The 25,666-nt window shown below is 36.1% G+C and overlaps 1 long non-coding RNA gene across 1 annotated transcript; it reads left to right on the forward strand.

The window, feature by feature from the left end:
- Positions 1–10,433: 10,433 nt before the first annotated feature.
- On the forward strand, positions 10,434–14,755 carry LOC141559739 (uncharacterized). The gene is made up of 3 exons (XR_012487542.1): positions 10,434–10,566; positions 10,897–11,070; positions 11,886–14,755. It is a non-coding gene; the product is annotated as an uncharacterized LOC141559739 (long non-coding RNA).
- The last annotated feature ends 10,911 nt before the right edge of the window (positions 14,756–25,666 follow it).

Below are 25,666 nucleotides of genomic sequence, written 5' to 3' on the forward strand. Positions count from 1 at the left end.
TTGAAGGTGAAACAGGAGTTTTTACTTCTTTTGTAGTTGAAAAAATCCCCATCAATCTATGGGAAGACGCATCTTACAACAGTTAGGATTAAAATTAAGTACTTTGGCTTAAAAAGCCAGGGAGGGCTGCTGTTAAAGGCTTGCCAACAATCTCACCTGTTCCTATTCATTGGAAAACTAATACACCAGTGTGGATAGAGCAGTGGCCCTTAGCTTATACTTCATTAGGTATAGTACAAGGGCAACTTGACCAAGTACACTTACAACCTTCTCTAAGTCTTTGGAATTCCCCTGTATTTGTTGTAAAAAAAAAATCTGGAAAATGGATGATATTGATTGATTTAGAAAAGTAAATGAACAGAATTATGGGAACTCTTCTGCTTGGACTTCCATCTCCTACTCAGTTGCCTAGAGAATGACCTCTTTGGGTGATAGATATTAAGGATCTTTCTATTTTATCCCTCTGGAGGGATATGAAAAGGATAAGGAGGATATGAAAAAAATTGCCCTTTCAATGCCCAGCATTAACTTACCTGAGCTTTATAAAAGATATGAAGGGACAGTTTTGCCACAGGGAATGAAAAACAGCCCTACTATATGTCAAATGTATGTTGCTGCTGTATTTACTCCAGTAAGAAAAGCATTTCCAAAAGTTATGTTGTTACATTACATGGGTGTGCACCTGAGGTGCAAATGTTAGAAGCATGTCTACAAAAGACCATAGAAATACTAAGGAACTACAAGTTGCATATAGCACCAGAAGAAATTCAAAGACATGCTCCTTTTCAATACTTAGGATATGAAGTATATCTTAAGGTGCTTACAGTACAAAAGCTTTCTTTAAGAACAGAGAAGTTGAACATTTTAAATGACTTTCAGAAATTGATAGGAAATATCTAATGGATATGTCCAGTGTTAGGCTTAACTACCCATCAATTACAACCATTATATGACATTTTAAGGGGAAACACTGCTTTAAACTCACCATGTCAGCTTACAAAAGAAGCTCAAGAGGCTTTGAGAGAAGTTGAACTGGCTTTATCCAATGTGGTTGAAAGAGTCACTCAAAATCCCTTGGAAATATCAGTTTTTGCTACAAAAGAGGCACCCATAGCAGTCCTTCATCAAGGACAGTGCAATACAGGGGGTGAACCTTTCAGCACAACCAGAACAAAGCTTTACTCCTTACCCAGTGCTTGTGGCTAGAATCTTATTAAAGGCCATTTAGCGAGTAGTACAATTATGGGATAAGACATGACAAGATATACACTTTTTATACCAATGCACAAATTAATGTGGCAGAGTGGCAAATTTTATTGGCCACAGCTCCAAATTTTACACATGGATTTCCATTAAAGATAAGCCGGCTATTAAATAATTGGTGATAGATTCTTGAAGAAAAGGTTTCTAAGGTTCCTCTTAAAGAACCAACTATATTTACAGATGCATCCAAACATAACATTTGTGCTGTATATTCTCTTGATCTAGCTAGAAAAAAAAAAAAAGTAGTCAGTACTTCCTTTCAGTTCACTCAGCAGAATGAATTGTATGCAATTATGCTAGCTCTTACTTATTATCCAGGAGATGAAAATATAATATGTGATTCATTTTATTCAGTAGTTGTGGTACAAAGAATTGCCACTGCCCAAATAAAATGTGTAGCTTCTAATATATATCAGCTCTGTAAGCAACTTCGAGAGCAAGTAAGAAAGCATAAAATATTAACAAAGGGATTACAGAAAATCATCCTCTGGATGACCAAATAGGATTTATACCAGGAATATAAGGCTGGTTCAATATTAGAAAAACTATTAGCATAACTGATTATATCAATAACCACATTAACAAAAAATATATGATTATCTCAATAGATGCACAAAAAGCATTTGATAAAAATCCACCATTCCTATTAAAAACATTAGAGAAAACAGGAATAAATGGACTTTTCCTTAAAATAGTCAGGAGCATATATTTAAAACCATCAGTAAGCATCATATGTAATGTGTATAAACTGGAATCTTTCCCAGTAAGATCAGGAGTGAAACAAGGTTGCCCACTATCACCATTACTATTCAATATTGTATTAGAAATGCTAGCCTCGGCAATAAGAGTCAAGAAAGAGATTAAAGGAATTAGAGTAGGTCATGAGGAAATCAAACTATCACTCTTTGCAGATGATATGATGGTATACTAAGAGAACCCCAGAGATTCTAATAAAAAGTTATTAGAAATAATTCACAACTTTAGCAAAGTTGCTGGATACAAAATAAATCCACATAAATCCTTAGCATTTTTGTACATCACCAACAAAATCCAACAGCAAGAGATACAAAGAGAAATTCCATTCAAAACTGTTAGGATTACTAAGTGAGAACTGAGGTTGTCTGGATAGTGACAAGGTGAGAATTCAGGTTGGACAATTACAAGGTGAGAACTCAGGTTGACTTGATAGAAGGAGCAAGCCCATTGACTGAAGTGGTTCTTCCCAGAAGCCCTTGCATTATCCCACGCCCATTCTCTGGGAGGATAAAAGACACAATATTGGGCCTGGAGAGCAGATCGGCCTGGAGAAGGATAAGAGCTGGAGGAGATTCAGAGCCAGGATTCAAGAGAAAGACTCTGCATTGCATCAGGCTTGACGGGGCTCTCTGCAGGAAGGGAAGTCACTTCTAAGGACAAGAGTTAACAGCAACTACCTGGAGACAACGGTTCACTACAGGAAGAAGAATCTGTCTGAGAGATTTGAGTAGACACAGCAGATCTCTTCCCAGAGAGCGATCCAGCAGCTTCTGGAGACGACAGCTTGTTACATTTGGCGCCCAACGTGGGGCAAGGACTTTTGCTTATCCTGACAAGAAGAGCTAGACCAGACCTTTGCAATTTGGCGCCTGAACAGGGACAGACACAGGCCTGATTCCAGTGGAAAAGCTTCCGATCTAGATCTCAGTCTCTCTGACCCAGAACCGTGAGTAACAAGGAAACTTTGTTAAAGATTAAGTGAGCGTGCTAATAGATAAATAAGGAACTTAACTTGTTAAGGGCTAAACCAGGAATCTCTTATAGCTGAAATGGGGCAGATGTTAGCTATATTCAATCCCTGGACCTCAGCCGACTCAACCCCAGCCCCAGAAGCAACCTCAGCTCCACCCCCATTCAGGAGTGGTACTATAGAGAGTATAATCAAGATAATTGAGGTGCAGAGTTTACTTGTAACCTGGGTACAGATTGCTAAACTCTTGGCTGCATTAAGACGCACATCCCCTTGGTTCTTAGAGGAAGAAAAGATAGATGTAGATAAATGGAAGCTAGTGGGATATGAAATGAAAGAATTTCAAGCAAAAAATTTCTGCAGAAGTATTTTATATCTACAACATAGTTCAATTAGCCTTAAACTATCAAGCAAGTTGTAGGAAAAGGAAAAGTTCTAAAAATGAACAGAGGAGGAAGTGTGAGGAAGAAAGGAAAGATCAAGATCTTTCCCTAGAGCAAGAGGATTTAAATGAGGAATTATGGTATGATTCTCTTGAAGAAGCTTCAACCCTGCCTAGAGAACAGATTATTGACAGGCCCACATCAACCCCACCTTCAGAGATGGAGGAAGAAAGAGGGGAAGAGGCAGAAACACAAACAGAATTGCCTGTGAAGAAGCCTAAGCCTATGACAAGATTAGAAAAAGCATTGGTTAAAGCTAAGAGAGAAGGATAGGATATAAGTGATTTTATACATGCATATCCTGTGATTGAAAATACTGACTCTGTAGGTAAAAAAAGGAGAAGATATGCACCTTTAGATTTGAATAAAATTAAGGATTTGAAAAAAGGTTGTACCCTTTATGGGGCTACATCAGCTTATGTCAAAATGTTACTAGATGGTTTGTCTTATGAAGTCCTAACCCCGAATGATTGGAAATCCATAGCAAGGACATGTTTGGAACCTGGAGAAAATTTATTATGGCTTGCGGAATTTCATGAATTATGTAAAATTCAAGTCAGATGCAATTTGGAAATAGGAGTTAACACACAATTCACTTTTGAGCACTTAGCTGGTGAAGGTCAGTATGGAGAGAATTCGGAACAGATTAATTATACCATGACAATATATGAACAAATTGCTAAGGCTGCAATAAAAGCTTGGGGTGTCCTCCCTGGACAGAAAGATCGCGGAGAGGCTTTCACTAAAATACAGCAAGGTCCCAATGAACCTTTTGCAGATTTTGTGGGACGTTTGCAAACTGCTGTCAAAAGAACTATTGGAGAAAATTCAGCTACAGAAATAATGACCAGACATCTGGCTAAAGAAAATGCCAATGAGATTTGCAAAAGAATTATATGGGGATTAGACAAAGATGCTCCTTTAGAGGAGCTCATAAGACGCTGTGCTACAGTGGGAACAAATGCTTTTTACACCCGGACAATGATGAATGTGGAAAGACAGGGTCCCTCCTGGCAAGGGACTTCTAGAGAAACTCGGAGATGTTTTCAATGTGGAAAAATTGGACATCTAAGAGCTCAGTGTAGGTATGGAGATACAGTGAGAAGACAGGGTGAGAGAAGACCTAAAACCCCATGTCCAAAATGCAACAGAGGACTCCATTGGGCATCAGAGTGTAGAATAATTCAGGGAAATGGGATGAGGGGCCCAGGTCCAGGGCCCCAGGCAAAAAAGACTTGGGGCATGATGGCAGTTGATGTTATACCCAAAGAACCTTTAGAAGGCCAGGACTCTGATTTAATCAACCAGCAGAAAAGCAATCACATGGCAGAAAGGGATTACCTGATAAGTGAGTCAAAAGCCAATCACATTGAAAAAATGGATTACACTTGGGGAGAATACAGGCCTTTTAAACCAACAGGGCTGTGCCCAGTGCAAACAACTCCAATGTAATTGTCAGATGATGAGAAGAGATTTAGAAAGTGGTAAATAGAAGGAAATTAGATAGGTTAACTGCCTGGGAGAGAGGATTTGCTTGTATTTCTTCAGCAGGAAAAGGAATCAGATGGGTGCCAACGAGTCATATTCGCCTTGTCCATCAGAGAGAGACAGAAAAAGAGAAAGACCTCAAAATAAAGGAGAAGATCTAAGAAACATTTGACACTGAAAGAGCATGGATAATAAGAAGACTGTTAAAGAACTTTAAAAACCAGCAGGAATCATTGGACTTCCTCACACAAGATGAGACTAATGGACAATGGACTTATGGACATTTATAAATTTTCAATTTATGATTATTTGATTATGATTATGTTATATACTTCTAGCATGTGGTACATTACTATGTTACTATGTGCTTATGTAATTTATGTAATTATCTGTAATACTTCCCATATTGATGGATTTATGTTTCAAGGTCATTTATGTAATTATCTGTAATACTTCCCATATTGATCGATTTATGTTTCAAGGTCATGACTGTCCTATGTTCTAAATCAAATTAAAGGGGGAGATGTTAGGATTACTAAGTGAGAACTGAGGTTGTCTGGATAGTGACAAGGTGAGAATTCAGGTTGGACAATTACAAGGTGAGAACTCAGGTTGACTTGATAGAAGGAGCAAGCCCATTGACTGAAGTGGTTCTTCCCAGAAGCCCTTGCATTATCCCACGCCCATTCTCTGGGAGGATAAAAGACACAATATTGGGCCTGGAGAGCAGATCGGCCTGGAGAAGGATAAGAGCTGGAGGAGATTCAGAGCCAGGATTCAAGAGAAAGACTCTGCATTGCATCAGGCTTGACGGGGCTCTCTGCAGGAAGGGAAGTCACTTCTAAGGACAAGAGTTAACAGCAACTACCTGGAGACAACGGTTCACTACAGGAAGAAGAATCTGTCTGAGAGATTTGAGTAGACACAGCAGATCTCTTCCCAGAGAGCGATCCAGTAGCTTCTGGAGACGACAGCTCGTTACACAAAACAACTGTGGAGAGTATAAAATATTTGGGAATCCATCTACCAAAGAAAAGCCAGGAATTATATGAGCAAAATTACAAAACACTTGCCACAAAAATAAAGTCAGATTTAAATAATTGGAAAGACATTAAATGCTCTTGGATAGGCCGAGTGAATATAATAAAGATGACAATACTCCCTAACTAATCTATTTATTTAATGCTATACCAATCAGACTCCCAAGAAACTATTTTAATGACCTAGAAAAAATAACAACAAAATTCATCTGGAAGAACAAAAGGTCAAGAATATCAAGGGAACTAATAAAAAAAATCAAATGAAGGTGGCATAAACTGTACCAGATTTAAAACTATATTATAAAACTGCAGTCATTAAAGCCTTTTTTTTGGTACTGGCTAAGAAATAGACTAGTTGATCAGTGGAATAGGTTAGGCTCACAGGACAAAATAGTCAATAACAATCTAGCCAAAGACCCCACCTTTGGGGATAAGAATTCACTATTTGACAAAAACTGCTGGGAAATTTGGAAACTAGTATGGCAGAAATTAGGCATTCACCCACACTTCACACCATAAACCAAGATAAGGTCAAAATGGATTCATGATCTAGACACAAAAAATGATATTATAAATAAATTAGAAGAACATTGGATAGTTTACCTCTTAGACTTGTGGAAGAGGAAGGAATTTGTGACCAAAGAAGAACTAGAGATCATCATTAATCACAAAATAGGTAATTTTGATTATATTTAGTTAAAAGGGTTTTGTACAAACAAAACTAATACATATAAAATTAGAAGGGAAGCAATAAACTGAGAAAAACATTTTTACATTCAAAGGTTCTGATAAAGGTCTCATTTCCAAATATAGAGAATTGACTCACATTTATAAGAAATCAAGAAAATAAGATCTCCAATTGATATATGGTCAAAGGATATGAACAGACAATTTTCAGATGAAGAAATTGAAATTATTTCTAGTCATATGAAAAGGTGTTCCAAATCTGAGATACCACCACACTTATATAATAGCAAAAGATAATGACAAATGTTGAAGGAGATATGGGAAAACTGGGACACTAATACATTGTTGGTAGAATTGTGAATGGATCCAACCATTCTGGAGAGTAATTTGGAACTATGCTCAAAAAGTTATCAAACTGTACATACCCTTTGATCTAGCAGTGTTACTAATGGGCTTACATCCCAAAGAGATCTTAAAGAAGGGAAAGGAACCCAAATGTGCAAAAAATGTTTGTGGCAGCCCTTTTTGTAGTGGCTATAAACTGAAAACTAAATGGATGGCCATCAATTGGATAATGGCTGAATAAATTATGGTATATGAATGTTATAGTATATGATTGTTCTGTGAAAAATGACCAACAGGATGATTTCAGACAAGTCTTACATGAATTGATGCTGAGTGAAATGAGCAGAACCAGGAGATCATTATACACGGCAACAAGACTACAAAGATCTGATAGACGTGGCTCTCTTCAACAATGAGGTGATTCTCACCAGTTCCAATTGTTCAGTAATGATGAGAATCATCTACACTCAGAGAACTATGGGAAATGAGTGTAGACCACAACATAGCATTTTCATTCTTTCTGTTATTGTTTACTTACATTTTTGTTTTCCTTCTTAGCTTATTTTTCTTTCTTTCTAGATCTGATTTTTCTTATGCAGCAAGATAGCTGTATAAATATGTATACATATATTATATTTAACATATACTTTAACTTAATTAAATATATTGGACTACCTGCCATCTAGGGGAGAGAGGGGAAAGAGGGGAAAATTTGGAACAGAAGATTTTGCAAGGGTCAATGTTGAAAAATTACCCATGTATATGTTTTGTAAATAAAAAGCTATAATAATGATAAGAATAAGAATAAGACTTTAAAAAAAAGGAATAAGAAATCCCATTTTTTTCATTTCTTCAGTGTTTTGATTTTGTTTTTCTATTTCTTGTCATATGGAATCACTGGTTTATGCTTGATACATTTTAATTTTCAGGTAGTCCCTTAATTGAACAATGTTTTGGTATTTCTTATATTAAACTTTTTTATTCTCTTTCCAATTCATTCCTATAGAGCACATTTTTATGTTTCATCTCTTCCAGTAATTCTAATAGAATTTATTTAAGGTTCTATTCATAGAGTCTGTGGACTATAAACTAATGTGAGGGGTAATCTTTGATCCACAAAATATTATTATTGCCAGTATCCTTTTCTCTCGATTCATATTTCTAGATTTAATTCCTGAACTGGGACTTTTTGTCCAGATGATGTTCCTATTTCTCTGGCACACTTAGGTGTGATGATATGTAATGATTTGGGTATTGCTGCTGCTTCTTATGTCTACCCTGTGCAGAAAATGCTGGCAGTCCCAGACTGCCTGTATGTTTTAGGTACAGAGCACTAAGTTTTTAAAGGCTATCAACAGAGCTTCATGTCATCTTTTTGTAAACTTTCTGAATCCCTGGAGCACTGCTAAGTAGGAGCTTTGTCATTTTGGCAATTTTTGTTCCCTCTCTACCTAGACTATTTTGTTCTAGTCCCTGAACCATGTCATGCTTGATCACCCAGAGGCTATCTGATTGGGGTTTTCAAATTATGTGAAATGAAAGACCTTCTAAGACTGTAGGCAACTCATCCTGCCTCCTCTAAATTGCTAACTTGTGTTATCTGCATAAGCTGGAGGAAGATATTTACTATCTCTTTTTATTTTTTTAATCTAGTACTCTTTTATTTATTATTTTCTAGGATGCATGTGTGGATATTCAACTGTTCTTATTCATTCTGTCATTCTGACTCAAAATCCTTCTTATGTTTTTAGTCCTAAGGGACAGAGTAGAATGGAAGTGACACAAGAAAGGTGTCTTCAATCTCTATTCTACCTATTCACATGTCCTGATAATACTGCAAGTTTCAGATAAAGTCTGGAGCTTTTTTTAAGTACTTGTTTTCTTCTTTGGCAGTATTATGGTGATGGAAACAGCACTGTGAGTCAGGAAACTGGTATTCTAGTCCCAGTTCTGTCACTAACAAAACATATGACCTCCAATAAGTCATTTAATGTATCTTAGCCACAGTGTTCTTGAAGCAGGTTGTAGTTCCTTTAAAAAACTGTATTTCCTATTGATTTGTGATTCATTTCAGATTCCCAGCCCCTCCTGGCTGATGCATTATCAGTCCAGGATGCCAGGGGCTTTGATTCACAAATCCTGATCAAAAGCACCCCTTTGAATTCCAATAGGAGATCTGGACTTGTCCCAGCCCCCACCAGATCTGAGCCAACTTGGGCTCTCACAACTCTATGGGTTCTAATCTGCTCCGGTAGTCCCAGCCCCCATTCTGATGATCTCCTTGGGGTTCCCAACCCCCACCAAGACAAGCAATATAATGAGCTTCCATCAACTACGTTCTTTGCAGATGGACCTTGGCAATTCCCTTTACTGCCAGGACTTTCTGTCCACTGAGAACTGTATTCTCAGTGCAAAACTCCATTTTCTACAGATCTTCCCACTGGAATAATATTCTTTTCCAGTGCCATCCTCTCTTTATTCTCACCTATTTCCCTAACCAGACTTTATGTTTCCAATACCCATAATAAATCTCTTTTATCAATCTAGGTTTTCGGGTCTGTAAATTCCTTTACAGAGAACTGCTTGCACCACCAGAAGGGAGTCCCCAAAACTCCCTACCCTTGCTCTGAATCCTAAAGGGTTGCAGGGGAGCCAAATCTACCCTGAACCCCGATCCTGCCACTAGACCTTACTTAACTCCCTGATCATCAGAAACCCTAATTTCACTTTGGTTTCATAAATCTAAACCTCATTATTCTCTCCTGTAAAATCATGAAATTAGTTGTTCAATTCAAATGTTCCTTCCAGCTCTAAGACTCAGGGATTCAATGAATGTATGTGATTCTTTGAATTCCTATAACATTGTATGTTGGATATATATATGTGTGTGTGTGTGTGTGTGTGTGTGTGTGTTTATGTGTGTTATGTATACACATGGGGGGAAAGAAAGATAGAAAGAGACAGAGACAAAGATAGAGACAGAAAGACAGAGAGATAAAAACAGTCAGAAAGAGACAAAGACAGACACAGAGAGGGACAGAGACAGAGACAGAAACAGAGAAAGACACACACACACACACACACACACACACACACACACACACACACACACACAGAAAGACAGAGAGCTAGGACCATGTCTTGTATTTCTTATATCCCTCACAAATTTAGCACAGTAACTAGACACAAAGAAGTGTTTATTAAACATATGATGATGAATTGTTTAACTGAATATCTCCATTTCTATCAGGAGATTTGGCATCAGAAAACTGCCATTTATCAGAAGAGAGACATCTAGAACACCCTCTATCTCTGAGTTTGAGAAATCATACTCATTCAAGACTTTTTTTTTCCTTTATACTCTTTCTACTGCCCCAATTAGCTTCTGGCAGCAGTTCAAAATGTTATAAGGTACCTGCCTCTGGGAGGAAACCAGTCAATAGTCAGCGTTCCAGAATCTGCCCTACCTGTCACTTTATCAGTATGATCCACTGGCTCAACAGTCAGAAACCAAAAAAGGATAATATGGTCAAGCTGTTCTTTCTGGGATTCTGTCTGCTCTGCTTCTTGAGGGGTGAGTTCTAGCATTCTGGGGGTATTGACGTGGGGTCTCTTCTGTAACTATTCCAACTATAAGCCTGGAATCTCAGATAAGGAGTGATGCAATAGAAAACATCTGACCACGAAGGTATTCCAGCCTTAAAAATATGATTCTATGATTCCTTGATAATAATTTTTTCCCTTTGTTCTCTTCTCTTTGAACGAGTTCCCCAGGGCTTTATCCCTGAATTCTGATCAGTATATTCCTGTTTGGATTAAGTCCAGCAAGTGAAGGTATGATAAAAATAAGCAAAGTAAAGGACAATTTGAAAAAAACACACACATTATTCTTTCTGTCTCTAAGGTGCTGTGCCCGGCTATTCTCCTCGAAGTTCACAGAAACCAAGAATAGTTATGTGCAATTACTGCAAAATATTTTATTATGGTGTCTGTTTGACTGGTTTGAAGACTTGTTCGGTGGAGAAGAAAATTGGATGCAGAAGCCAAGTGCACTATAAGAAGATTGATGATGATGATGGTAAGAAAACCAGGGCGCCACCTTGTCCCTTTCCTGGCCAAGTCAGATATTAGGTGGGAGTGGGGAGTCCATGCATGAGTGAATTCTTGGGAAATCTTTTATTATCCTATAATTTCTTACCTTTATCTATCAGTTGAGGCTTTCTCTCAACATTCCTGAAGTGCAGATAAGTTCAGGTGGTATTATCACCATTTTATATGTGATGAAATTGAAGTTTAGAAAGATTAAGGCACTTGTCCAAGGTCAGAAAACTTGAATATTGCAGACAATGGATGTGGACTCAAGTGTTTCTACTCCAAGTCCATAATTCTTTCCATTATATTTCACTCATGATTATCATATTCTTCCTACCCCAAAAAGACTGACTAGAAACTAGAGGAGAAGAGAATGTAATCTATTTAAGGCATAATGTCTTTAAAGAATAATCTTTTTGACATGTCTTCAAATTTCAAGGAACATAGGATGAGCTACTAGATATGAAACAGTGGAAATAGGAAGGGAAGGGAACACACCTATTATGTGTCAGCCTCTGGCTAAGCATTTTATAAATATTATCTCAGCTCACAACATCCCTATGAGATAGTTGCTATTATTCCCATTTTTACAGATAAGGAAACTGAAACAGAGATTAAGTAATTTACACAAATTACTGCTACTAAGTGTCTGAGGCTTGGTTTGAACTCAGTTCTTCCTAATTCCAGCTCTCACTGGACAATGGCCAGATCCACTTTCTATTAACTAAAATGAATAAGACTAGTAACCTTGATTACCCACTTACAATTCTAAATTTATGATCCTATTGATCCTTTTCTTAGGATATGAATATACTCACACTGAGTTGGATTGTTCTAAGGATTGTAAAGAAAAAAAATTCCTGAGTGATACAAATCCATCATGGACCTTATGCTGTGGAGAAAATAATTGCAATCTACCCTATACATACCTATAAACTGGTTAGAAATTGGTATGCACCTAGATTCATCCCTCTGTAATAATAACTGGGGCTTTTCTGATCTTTCATTGCCTCCACCTGCCCATCTCCCATGGTGGAAGAATAGATGCAGATTGGTAAGAAAATGCAAAGAAATATCTATTATTGTAAATTTAACCAAATTGTTGTATCCAATTGTATATTAATTTTTCCCCATATTCACATGGAAAAGTCTCTCTAACTTGTTTACAATTTCTACCTTATTCCAGTCAAATAAAATAAACATGAATTTCATTTGTTTCTGGGCCAAGAGAGCTACAAAGAATCTAAAGATTGTGAGGTCCCTAGGGGCAGAGAATGTCTTTTTCTTTTTTTTTGTATTCCTATCACTTAACATAGCACCTACATATAGTAGGTGTTTAATAAACGTTTGACTTCTAACCTAATCTAGATATTTTAGAAGCCACAAGGTGTATTATTAAGCAAATCCAGGGAGTAAGCCATAGAAAATAAAGTGTACCTCAAGCAATACTGAATCTGAGGTTTGGTATAAGCATAGAAAATCTTTGTATTTATTATTTTATTATAGATTTCTGGACTGTCTAAAAGGCAGAAGGACAATAGATGGATCTCTGAGAAACACTAGAAAATAAAGAATTCTGGAGTTGCATGGGGATAGTAAGGGAAGCTCTTTGCCATTCTGAACTCTGATGGTCCCTAACCCACCCCATCTTTGGGGGGACATTAATATCATGCCTTTTTGCCTGGTTGAATGTCATGTGCTCCCCCCATCCCAACCATCCTTACTGTGTTAAATCCTGCATAAAATCCTGCATAAATAGTGACAGAGAGTGGGGTAAGATTTGATAACCATTTAGTCCTAAAAGACAGTGCCCTCAGGGATATGGGGATATAGCTTCTTCAAAAGCCCTAGAACATTATTCAGTTATCTCTAGCCCAGAAATCAAGGAAGCAGTCAAAGTAGTATGGGGGTGGTGTGCATGTTCACAGAGGTTGACAGCAGATATAGATAGATAGATAGATATAGATATAGATATAGATATAGATATAGATATAGATATAGATATAGATATATGCATATATAGATATGTTTTATTAAAGCTGTAAATACAATATGAGGCTCCTTTGGTTATTTTAATTTTTTAAGATGTCCCTGTTCCTACTTGTCGTCTTCCCCTCACCCCCACCCTTCTTGTTATCCCTTTTCCTTAAAAGTTTTATGTACCAATTCCTCTCACTTGCTTTTATCTACCGCTATTTTCTGCCCCTTCTTTTTTCCTTTTCTCTACTTTATATACTCTTGTTCATCAGCTTTCAAAATTTCACATTTTATGCCTGTTTTGAACAAAAATGATTTCTTTCACCCTCTTCCTTATCCATCTTCTTTTTTCTGTTTACACAATTATTCTCTGATTGACAACTCTATAATCATCTGATCCCTCTCTTTTCTCTGTATTTTCAACTAATCAAAACTTCTAAAGTATTCATCTTAGGTTCTGTCCTCTATGTCCTTTCCATTTCTGCCTTTTAGGGCTTATACCATACATTGTTTTAATTCCATGTTGTCTCATTTTTAGAACAATGCCAATTATTACCAGTGTCAGAGGAGATACTGTGCCATGATAAAGAATCTCCCCTACTCAATCAATCTGTAAGCTCTCTTTCAGGCATTTTTTTCTCCTACATTTACCTGGAAATCTCTTCTTTATGTCCATGTTCTTCTATTCTTCTAAGTGCCAATTGCCTGTAGGAATTCTGATTTCCCCCTCTACAGGACAAGTAGCTATCTCAGGCACCAAAACCCTTAGACCTCATCTAGTGTAAAGTATTTCTTTTCACCTCTAGGAACATTCATAAGTGGAATCCATTATGATGTCCAAAGTCTCTTTCTATTTCTTTTCTTTCAGTCTTTCCCCACTCCTTTTCATACACTCCTTTGCAAACAAAATAGCATGATAGTAATGTCCACGAGTGAGGGGGTTAAGGAATGTAAAAGGTCAGAATGACAAAGAACCTTTCCTTACCCTCCTTGCAACTCCAGAACTCTTTGTTTTCTAGTATTTCTCAAAGGCCCATGTATTATCCTTTTGCTTTTCAGACTGGCTAGATATGAGCTAGAAAAAAAAATGGCAAACTACTTTGTATCTTTTTTTTTTTTCTCCTGAGGCAATTGGGGTTAGGTGACTTGACCAGGGTCACACAGCTAGGAAGTATTAAGTGTCTCAGACCAGATTTGAACTCAGGTCCTTCTGACTTCAGGGCTAGTACCCTATCCACTGCACCATCTAGCTGCCCCATTTTAGTGTCTTTACAAAGAAAACCCCAGACAGGATCACAAAGTGTCAAACAGGACTGAAAAATCAACAGAAGTATTTGTCTGTTGTAGAATTTCAACTGGAAGAACTTACACAAATCATCAATTAGATCTTCCATATAAATATGTTCTTTTTCTTGTTGAGATGATAAAATGATTGATTTGGATCCATAAAGATGATATGACATTTATTAACATTGTGTGCCAGGCACCAGTGCTGGAGAGATGAAGTAAAGATAGTCCCCTATCAGAGGGGATTTACAATCTAAAGAAACACCACAAAGAAACTGAAAAAATGAGTTGGGATGGTGGTGAAAGAGTGGGGCAGAGTGGGACATGATAATAATGATGGTGGAGTTGAAGACAAGCAGAGCAGCTGGTATCAAAGAGCTGGCTGAGATTTTGACTTTTCTATAATGGGGGACTATTAAAGAGTTATTAATTGAATTAGTAATTAAAAATTAAGTAAAAAGATTAATTTTTTCTATGGCCATTTTCCCAATGAAAGAGAGCAAGGAAGCGATTATCTTTTATTTATTTATTTTTTTTATTAATTTTATAATTATAATTTATTTGATAGTATATATGCATGGATAATTTTTTTTACAACATTATTCCTTGTACTCACTTCTTTTCTGAATTTTCCCCTCCCTTCCTCTACCCCCTCCCCTAGATGACAGGCAATCCCATACATGTTAAATGTGTTACAGTATATCCTAGATACAATATATGTGTGCAAAACCGAATTTCTTGTTGCACAGGAAGAATTGGATTCAGAAGGTAAAAGTAACCTGGGTAGAAAGACAATAGTGCAAACAGTTTACACTCAATTCCCAGTGTTCCTTCTCTGGGTGTAGCTGATTTTGTCCATCATTGATCAACTGGAACTGAATTAGATCTTCTCTATGTTGAAGATATCCATGTGGGAAAACTGGGACACTAATACATTGTTGGTGGAGTTGTGAAAGACTCCAATTATTCTGGAGAGCAATCTGGAATTATACCCAAAAAGTTATCAAACTGTGCACATACCCTTTGATCCAGCAATGCTACTACTGGGCTTATCCCAAGGAAATACTAAAGAAGGGAAAGGGACCTGTATGTGCCAAAATGTTTGTGGCAGCCCTTTTTGTAGTGGCTAGAAACTGGAAAATGAATGGATATCCATCAATTGGAGAATGGTTGGGTAAATTATGGTATATGAATGTTATGGAATATTATTGTTCTGTAAGAAATGACCAACAGGAGGAATACAGAGAGGCTTGGAGAGACTTACATGAACTGATGCTGAGTGAAATGAGCAGAACCAGGAGATCATTATACACTTCAACAATGATACTGTATGAGGATGTATTCTGATGGAAGTGGATATCTTCAACATAGAGAAGAGCTAATCCAATTTCAATTGATCAATGATGGACAGAATCAGCTACATCCAGAAAAGGAACACTGGGAAATGAGTATAAACTGTGAGCACTGTTTTGTTTTGTTTTTCTTCCCAGATTATTTTTAGCTTCCGAATACAATTCTTCCTTTGCAACAACAACAACAAAATTCAGTTCTGCACATATATATTGTACCTAGGATATATATACTATAAGATATTTAATGTGTATGGGAATGCCTGCCATCTAGGGGAGGGGTGGAGGGAAGGATGGGAAAAATTTGGAACAGAAGGGAGTACAAGGGATAATGTTGTAAAAAAAAATTTTACCTATGAATATGTACTGTCAAAGAAAATATTATAATTATAAAAATTAATTTTAAAAATACAACTATAAAAAAGAAGATATCCACTTCAATCAGAATATATCTTCATACAGTATCATTGTTGAAGTGTATAGTGATCTCCGGTTCTGCTCATTTCACTCAGCATCAGTTCATGTAAGTCTTTCCAAACCTCTCTGTATTCATCCTGCTGGTCATTTCTTACAGAGCAATAATATTCCATAACCTTCATATACCATAATTTACCCAACCATTCTCCAATTGATGGACATCCACTCATTTTCCAGTTTCTAGCCACTACACAAAGGGCTGCCACAAACATTTTGGCACATACAGGTCCCTTTCCCTTCTTATGTATTTCTTTGGGTTATAAGCCCAGTAGTAGCACTGCTGGATCAAAAGGTATGCACAGTTTGATAACTTTTTGGGCATAGTTCCAAATTGCTCTCCAGAATGGTTGGATTCTTTCACAACTCAACCAACAATGCATCAGTGTCCCAGTTTTCCCACAGCCCCTCCAGCATTCATCATTATCTTTTCCTGTCATCATAGCCAATCTGACAGGTGTGTAGTGGTATCTCAGAGTTGTCTTAATTTTCATTTCTCTGATCAGTAGTGATTTGGAACACTCTTTCATATGAGTAGAAATAGTTTTAATTTCATCATCTGAAAATTGTCTGTTCATATCCTTTGACCATTTATCAACTGGAGAATGGTTTGATTTCTTTTAAATTAGAGTCAGTTCTCAATATATTTTGGAAATGAGGCCTTTATCAGAACCTTTAACTGTAAAAAATATTTTCCCAATTTGTTACTTCCCTTCTAATCTTGTTTGCATTAGTTTTGTTTGTGCAAAATCTTTTTAATTTGATGTAATAAAAATTTTCTATTTTGTGATCAATAATGATCTCTAGTTCTCCTTTGGTCACAAATTCCTTCCTCCTCCACAAGTCTGAGAGGTAAACTATCCTATGTTCCTCTAATCTATATATGATCTCATTCTTTATGCCTAAATCATGGACCCATTTTGATCTTATCTTGGTATATGGTGTTAAGTGTGGGTCCATATCTAATTTCTGCCATACTAATTTCCTGTTTTCCCAAGAGTTTTTGTCATATAATGAATTCTTATCACAAAAGTTGGGATCTTTGGATTTGTCAAATACTAGATTGCTATAGTTGTACACAATTTTGTCTTGTGAACCTAACCTATGTCACTGATCATCTATTTCTTAGCCAATACCAAATGGTTTTGATGACTGCTGCTTTATAATATAGTTCTAGATCAGGAACAGCTAGGCCACCTTTATTTGATTTTTTTTTTCATTAATTCCCTTGAAATTCTCGACCTTTTGTTCTTCCATATGAATTGTTATTTTTTTTAGATCACTAAAATAGTTTCTTGGGAGTGTGATTGGTATAGCACTAAATAAATAGATTAGTTTAGGGAGTATTGTCATCTTTATTATATTCGCTCAGCCTATCCAAGAGCATTTAATGTCTTTCCAATTATTTAAATCTGACTTTATTTTTGTGGCAAGTGTTTTGTAATTTTGCTCATATAATTCCTGGCTTTTCTTTGGTAGATGGATTCCCAAATACTTTATACTCTCAACATTTGTTTTGAATGGAATTTCTCTTTGTATCTCTTGCTGTTGGATTTTGTTGGTGATGTACAAAAATGCTAAGGATTTATGTGGATTTATTTTGTATCCAGCAACTTTGCTAAAGTTGTGAATTATTTCTAATAACTTTTTATTAGAATCTCTGGGGTTCTCTTAGTATACCATCATATCATCTGCAAAGAGTGATAGTTTGATTTCCTCATGACCTACTCTAATTCCTTTAATCTCTTTCTTGACTCTTATTGCCGAGGCTAGCATTTCTAATACAATATTGAATAGTAATGGTGATAGTGGGCAACCTTGTTTCACTCCTGATCTTACTGGGAAAGATTCCAGTTTATACACATTACATATGATGGTTACTGATGGTTTTAAATATATGCTCCTGACTATTTTAAGAAATAGTCCATTTATTCCTATACTCTCAAGTGTTTTTAGTAGGAACAGATGTTGGATTTTATCAAATGCTTTTCTGCATCTATTGAGATGATCATATGGTTTTTGTTCATTTGATTATTAATATGGTCAGTTATACTAATAGTTTTCCTAATATTAAACCAGCCCTGCATTCCTGGAATAAATCCTACTTGATCATGGTGTATTATACTGGGGATGATTTTCTGTAGTCTTTTTGCTAATATCTTATTTAAGATTTTAGCATCAATATTCATTAAGGAGATTGGTCTATAATTTTCTTTCTCGGTTTTTAACCTACCTGGTTTAGGTATCAGTACCATATCTGTGTCATAAAAGGAGTTTGGTAGGACTCCTTCATTCCCTATTTTTTCAAATAGTTTAAATACATTGAGGCTAAATGTTCTTTAAATGTTTGGTAGAATTCACATGTAAATCCATCTGGTCCTGGGGATTTTTTCTTAGGGAGTTTATTAAAAGCTTGTTCTATTTCTTTTTCTGAAATGGGACTATTTAAGCAATTTACTACCTCCTCTCTTAATCTGGGAAGCCTATATTTTTGGAAGTAGTCATCCATTTCACTTAAGTTATCAAATGTATTGGCATAAAGTTGGGCAAAGTAACTCATTATTCCTCTAATTTCCTCTTCATTGGTGGAAAGTTCCCCCTTTTCATTTTTAAGACTAACAATTTGATTTTCCTCTTTCCTTTTTCTGATCAGATTTACCAAAGGTTTATCTATTTTATTGATTTTTTCATAAAACCAACTCTTAGTTTTATTTATTAATTCAATAGGTTTTTTTACTGTCAATATTATTAATTTCTCCTTTTAATTTTAGAATTTCAAGTTTAGTATTTGATTGGGGGGTTTTAATTTGGTCTTTTTCTAGCTTTTTAAGTTGCAAGCCCAACTCATTGATCTTCTCTTTCTCTATTTTATTCAAGTAAGCCTCTAAAGATATAAAATTTCCCCTTATTACCGCTTTAACTGCATCCCACAAATGTTGGTATGACGTCTCATTGTTGTCATTATCTTGGTTGAAATTATTAATTGTTTCTATAATTTGCTGTTTCACCCAATCATTCTTTAAGATGAGATTATTTAATTTCCAATTACTTTTTGATCTACTTACCCCTAACTTCTTGTTGAATGTAGTTTTTATTGCATCGTGATCTGAGAAGAAAGCATTTACTATTCCTGCCTTCCTGCATTTAATTTTGAGATCTTTATGTCCTAATATATGGTCAATTTTTGTATAGGTTCCATGAACTGCTGAGAAGAAAGTATACTCCTTTCTATCACCATTTAGTTTTCTCCAAAGATCTATCATACCTAATTTTTCTAAGATTCTATTTACCTCTTTATTTCTTATTTGTTTTGTGGTTTGATTTATCTAATTCTGAGAGTGCAAGGTTGAGATCTCCCACTATTATAGTTTTGCTGTCTATTTCTTCTTGCAACTCTCTTAACTTCTCCTTTAGGAAGTTAGATGCTATACCACTTGGTGCACATATGTTTAGTATTGATATGGCTTCATTGTCTATGCTACCCTTTAGCAAGATATAGTTTCCTTCCTTATCTCTTTTAATTAGATCAAATTTTGCTTTTGCTTGATCTGAGATAAGGATGGCTACCCCTTCTTTTTTTACTTCACTTGAAGCATAATAGATTCTGCTCCAGCCTTTTACCTTTACTCCGTAAGTATCTCTCTGCTCTAAATGTGTTTCCTGTAAGCAACATATTTTCCAATTCATAGACCCTACTTTCCTGTAATTTTTTAACCTTTTCCAATTCACAAATTTTGTTTCCCTGCACTTCCTGTGAATTCTTTATCTTTTCTAATTCAAATTTCAGGATGTTGTTACTCTAGCATAGCTTCTCTTTCCTTTGCCCATTTTTTTTCTAACTCTCTTTTGAAATCTTTAAGAGTTTCTTCTAGGAGAGAATTATGTGATGGGGGCCAGGTTACATTCCCCTTCAGGATATTATCTGGAGACTGTCTGCTATTAGTCTTCTCAGGGGTTGGAAACCCCCTCTTTTTTCTGTATAGAAGCTGTCAATCGTTCTCTTCATGTTTTTACTCATTTTTAAAAACCTATGGGTTCTGCCTTCAGGGTAAGGAGGTTACTGGCTTCCTCTGCAGAACAGGGATAGGTATGGATGGCAGCTGTCTTGTGAACGGGCTGCAAAGGTATGAGGGTGCTCTGGGAGAGAGTTTCCCCCCACCACCGGAAGTGATTCAGAACTGGTTAGCATGGCTAGGCTGTGGGAGTGCCCAGTGAAGAACCCCAGCCGTGTGGCTTAGCGATTGCCCTGAGGCTAGAGGCTGAACAGTGAAAGTGTCACAACCCCAGACCAACCCCCCCACCCCCACCTCAGGCTGTGGATATTAGCAGCTGACTAGCGAAAAGCCCTGGTACACAGTCCGGAAGTGTCTCTGCCCCAGGAAGCACAGTCGTTGCTGCAGAAGTTTCACTGCTGTGGAAGTTCCACTGTCTCAGGCTAAGCCTACCACTATGCAGATTAGAGGCTGTCCCGGGCTGTGTCCCGCTGCCTTGCAGATTCTTAACTGCCCCAAGGAAAAGCCCTGGACAGCAGAAGGCAGCTGCACAGCTGTGCTGCGATCTATGTTGAGTCAGTCCCAGTTTGGGGTAGCTATAGGCAGTTTCTGGTGTTTTTTTGTTTTGTTTTGTTTTGTTTTAAAGTGGCTTGCTTTCTCTGCTGATCTGCTCTTCTGCAAGCAGAGTAGAGCAATCAGCTTATGCCATAGTCCTCTGTCTCTGTAGTTTTTCTAACCCCAGAGGCCTTCTCAGCCCACTCTGCACACTATGCTAGCCTTTAGTCTATCACTGTCTGTGCCAGTCTTTTTCTCCACCCCTCAGGACAGACCTTTTCTGACAAAATTTCAGGTTCTCTTTGGCTGGTAAGTTGCTGTGCTTCTAATCTTCATGGTTTTTACCAGTCAAGCACTATTTTTGAGGCTGAATTAAATAGTTGGTATTGAGGGTAAGAGAGAGGTTAGAAATTTGCATGTGTCTTCTCTGCCATCTTGGATCCACCCCCCAGTGATTATCTTTTAAACAACTAAGGTTGAAGGATTGGATTTATACTTCTTCCTACAATTCCCTACTTGTGAATGACTTGAATCTGATACAACTAAAAAGCACTTTTTGAGCTGGTACTCTACTTGAATGGATTTAACTCCAGGCCCTCAGTGCCAAATAACTATATAAGGTATATCAATTGATAAAGTTTGAGGTGGAAATTGGTATATCTAGTATCAATGTGACAAATAGGTATATTCACACAAATAAGTGATCTGGAGAATGATGAGAAGAGACACAATGTTCATGACCATGTTAAGTAATCAAGAGTATGACAAAACTCTCTCCAATAAAGAGATTTGGATTTGGCTTTTGAAGCATGGACTGATACAAATTTGATTGATGATCATTCTAAGGAATTGTTAATAAAACTGTATGCAAATGTGCCTTGTGTACTAAGGCTCATTCTGATCTGATTATAAAAAGGCAGCCAGGAATATTAGGGGTACAATCTAAACTTCTGAGTATAATTGTCATTTAAAGTAGTTATCAGGATCATCCATAAAATGACTTTTCTCTTTAAGAAATAGAATTTTGAAATAGGTTTAATAATAAGACTTTTTTGTTTGATAATAGAATTTACTGATGTGCAATAAATTTTACTAAAAAGAAAATAAAATTGAAAAAGTAAAGATATTTGATCAATTGGAAGGGATTATGAGGATAAATTGGTTCCACTCTATTCTGGATGATAAGGAAACAAGTGTCCCATAAAAATTTTACTCATAAAGAGTCATGCTGTTGTTGGTCAATAGTTAAGGCATTACTGAAAGCCTCATTAATTATTTCTCCATTTATCTGGTTATTTTACCACCATATTTCATCATACTCCACCCAACCTGGTTGGTTAGAGCCACCCAAGCCTTTGGATCTAGATTTGAGATCCTCTTGCAATGAGCCATTGGAAGCCAATGGCTGAAGTTCTTCCAGATTCAGACCACTTTAATTGCAGAAACAAGGGATTCTGGAAGCTATATGACTAAGTAATTGTTGCTTGGGGACAGAGATTATACATACATTCATATACATTAGATTCAGAGAACCAAATGATGAGATTAGATAGAATTCCTGGTGGTCAGGGAGTTAAATGATGGCAGATTCAGGGTTCAGGGAACCAAATGAAGAGGTTTGGCTCCCTAAATCCCCTTTAGGATTCCTACAAAGTAGGGAGTTGTGGGAACCCCCTTCTGGCAGCACAGAGGTCCTTTGTAAAGGAATTTATAAATCTAAAAAGCTAAACTGATAAAAAAGAAGTTTATTATTGGCATTGGGAAGTCAACCTTTGCTATGCATGAATAGAAAGCCTGAATTCTTTAGTGGCAAAGTCTGACAGAGAAGTAAAGTTTCTAGTAGAGAGATCCCAACAGAAAGGTATAAAGTTTTATTAAGGAAATAGGTGAGGGAGATAAAGAGAGGGTGATTCTGAAAGAGAATATCATTTCAGCAGGCAGAGTTTGCTGCTATGCCAGGAAGAGAGATTCCTTGGCATATTAGGTCTTCTGCAAGGAGTGAGTTTAAAATTGGCTTTTTAATAATAGAAACCTTAGCTACAAGCTGAGGCTTGCTCCCAATGGGGGCTGGTCAGCTTGAGCTGGCATTTGAATAGAGTTGAATGAGTCTTTCTGGGCTTGATCTTTAATTCAATGAGAAGCTTAATCAGTAGTGAGTGTTATCAATGGGGTTGGTATCTGTCTCACAGGAAAACAGAATGAAGCTATTAGGATATTTCTCTTGGGCAGAGTCCCCTACAGAGGCTGGATCCAAGGAGACTTTCTCCTTAAAGGAGTTTTAAAGAGTTTTGGAGCTCCCTCATCAATACATGCATACATACAGTGTATGTATATGTGGTATGTATGGAAATTTCCTTTTTGGGACCTTTCCCCTGATTAACAAGGTAAAACTCAAAACTCAGGACAAAGAGAATATAGAATATAATAAATAATAAATAAAGATATAATTATAAGTATAGCAACAGGCTGACATTGATCACTAGAGATCAGCAATTGCCTCAAAGTGAAGAAAAGTTTTACAGATAAAGTTAAGATAATTCAGAATAACTCTACCTCAGCAAATTGGGTTGTGCCCTTGCATCTCAGGTCCTCCCCCAACCCCCACCCACAATAGCAAGAATGTGACACTATGCAGATAACATTAAGTGGTAAAGAACAAATAATATAAAAAGCTGCAGACTTGTTGTTTCCTTTTCAAACACATTATACCCCAACACTGATAAGCAAGGCTAGGAATAGGTCACTGAGCTAACATATTTTCAGCAAAATACATATACACATGTATATGTATGTGTGCGTAAGAAGATATAAATATAATATAGCAGGAGATCCTCAATGTGTACATTGGAATATCTGCCAGTTTCATTTAAAGGTTTGGGGAGGGCAAACTTCTGATGGAAAGTATATACTTATTTGAGTTGAGGTAAAGGTGTACATCCCAGCTTCTTAAACTGTGAAACACAAACATATCTGAGATTTTATAACTGAATTAGGAATTGAAAAATTATGATTTATTGTCAGTTTGATTTGTATATCTATTTTATATACCTGTATACTTGGGATTGCATAAAAATGTTATGGGCAAAAATGGGTCATGAATGGAAAAAGTTTAAGAAGCCCTGATATAAATGATCCTATTCTGGATTTTAGTTATGATTGAATATGATATATAAAAAATATATAAAGATTTACATAAAGAATAACTTACCTGGATTGCATGTGGATATGGAACTGGCCCTGGAGTCAGGAGAAACTGAGTCAAATCTAGCCTCAGACACTTAATACTTACTAGTTGTGTGACCCTGGGTAAATCACTTAATCCCAATTGCCTAAACAAACAAAAAAAAAAAAAAGAAGGAAAGAAAAGAAAAAGAAAGAAAGAAAGAAAAAAGAAGAAGAAAAATTTACCCAGCAAAATAAAAGTCCTACAAAAAGTTCAAAAGGGAATGGATCTTTAATGACATACACGGCCAAGTATTTCTGGGGAAAAGACCAGAACTGAATAGAACACAGAAAAATAAAATGGAAAGAAGTGGAAAAGTGTTGTCAACAAGAAAAATAAAGAATTGGTTGCTTTTTTTTTGGGGGGGGAGGTTATTTGTTTTTTGTTTTAAGGTGTTGAGGGTAGAATTAAGAGGTGAAAGAGAAAATGGCTGATGCCTTCATGCTTGTTTCATTGAGGAACCCTCCATAATAGCTTCCAAGTGCCAAATTTTCTAAGATCAATGTAGCATTATAAATTGTCTATATAAATTCTAGCCTTAAAATAGTTACTGTCCAGATATTCAAAGGGCAGAGTAAGAACTGGTTATCTAGGAACACAAACTATATACATATTTTAAGTTAATTGAAGTTTATTAATGTAGTTCCAATGTAATATAAAATGAATGTGTGAAAGACATAGCAGCCACTTCCCTAAGTAGTCAAAACTGTATTAAAAGGTGTGATCCTGGGCATCAGTAAAATAAGCTAGAGAAGAAAATGACAAATCATTCCAATATCTTTGCCAAGAAAATCTAAATGGGATTACAGAGTTGGATATGATTGAAAATTAGTTGATTATTGAGCAATAATACAAAATAACAAAAAAGTAAAATAGAACATAATGTTAATATGTAATTTTCTAAGTCAATATGTAGCCCATATGGATTCTTATATATAAGTTAGTACTTCTTATTTCTATTTAAACTTGGTATCACACCTATAAAATATTTCTACATTTTTATAGATTCTATTTTTACCAACTTTGCAAGAAATCTGCTTTCTTATTTTTATCAATTCCCTTTTCTTGATATTTACACTATTTTTTTCTCTTTTTCAGAAAATCCATGATTAGGTAAACTTTTTTGTAATCTCTGTTAGAGCAATGATCAATGGAAAATAATCCAAATATAGCTTGATTTAAGGGGTGACTGTAGAATAGCTGTTAAAAATTGTTCACATAATTTAAATTCCTATAGCTTAATTTATTAACTGTTATTTAAAAGTATTTTTTTTCAAAGTGAAATAAAGATTTAAGTAAATTCACAAAGAAATTGATTATAAAAAGGCAGCCAGGAATGTTAGGAGTATAAACTAAACTTCTGACTTTAATTTTCATATAAGCTAGTACCAAGATCATCTATAAAATGGCTTTGGAGTCTGCACTAAGAAATAAAGTATTGAGTTAGGTCTAATAGTGAGCAGATTTCTTTTGTTTGACTTGATAGAATTTCTTGATGTGCAATAAATTTTACTAAAAAGAAAAAGAATATAAAATTTAAAAGGTAAAGATATTTGATCAATTAGAAGGGATTATATCAATATGAATTGTCTCTATGCATTCCAGATGGTGAAAAAACAAGTAAATCCTAAGAATCTTATTACCATAAAGAGTCATGCTGTTATTGATCCATAATTTTAATTGTGTATAATTATGTGTGACCCCATTTAGAGTTTTCTTGGCAAA

Source organism: Sminthopsis crassicaudata, chromosome 3 (assembly GCF_048593235.1).
Source record: "Sminthopsis crassicaudata isolate SCR6 chromosome 3, ASM4859323v1, whole genome shotgun sequence".
NCBI lineage: Eukaryota > Metazoa > Chordata > Mammalia > Dasyuromorphia > Dasyuridae > Sminthopsis > Sminthopsis crassicaudata.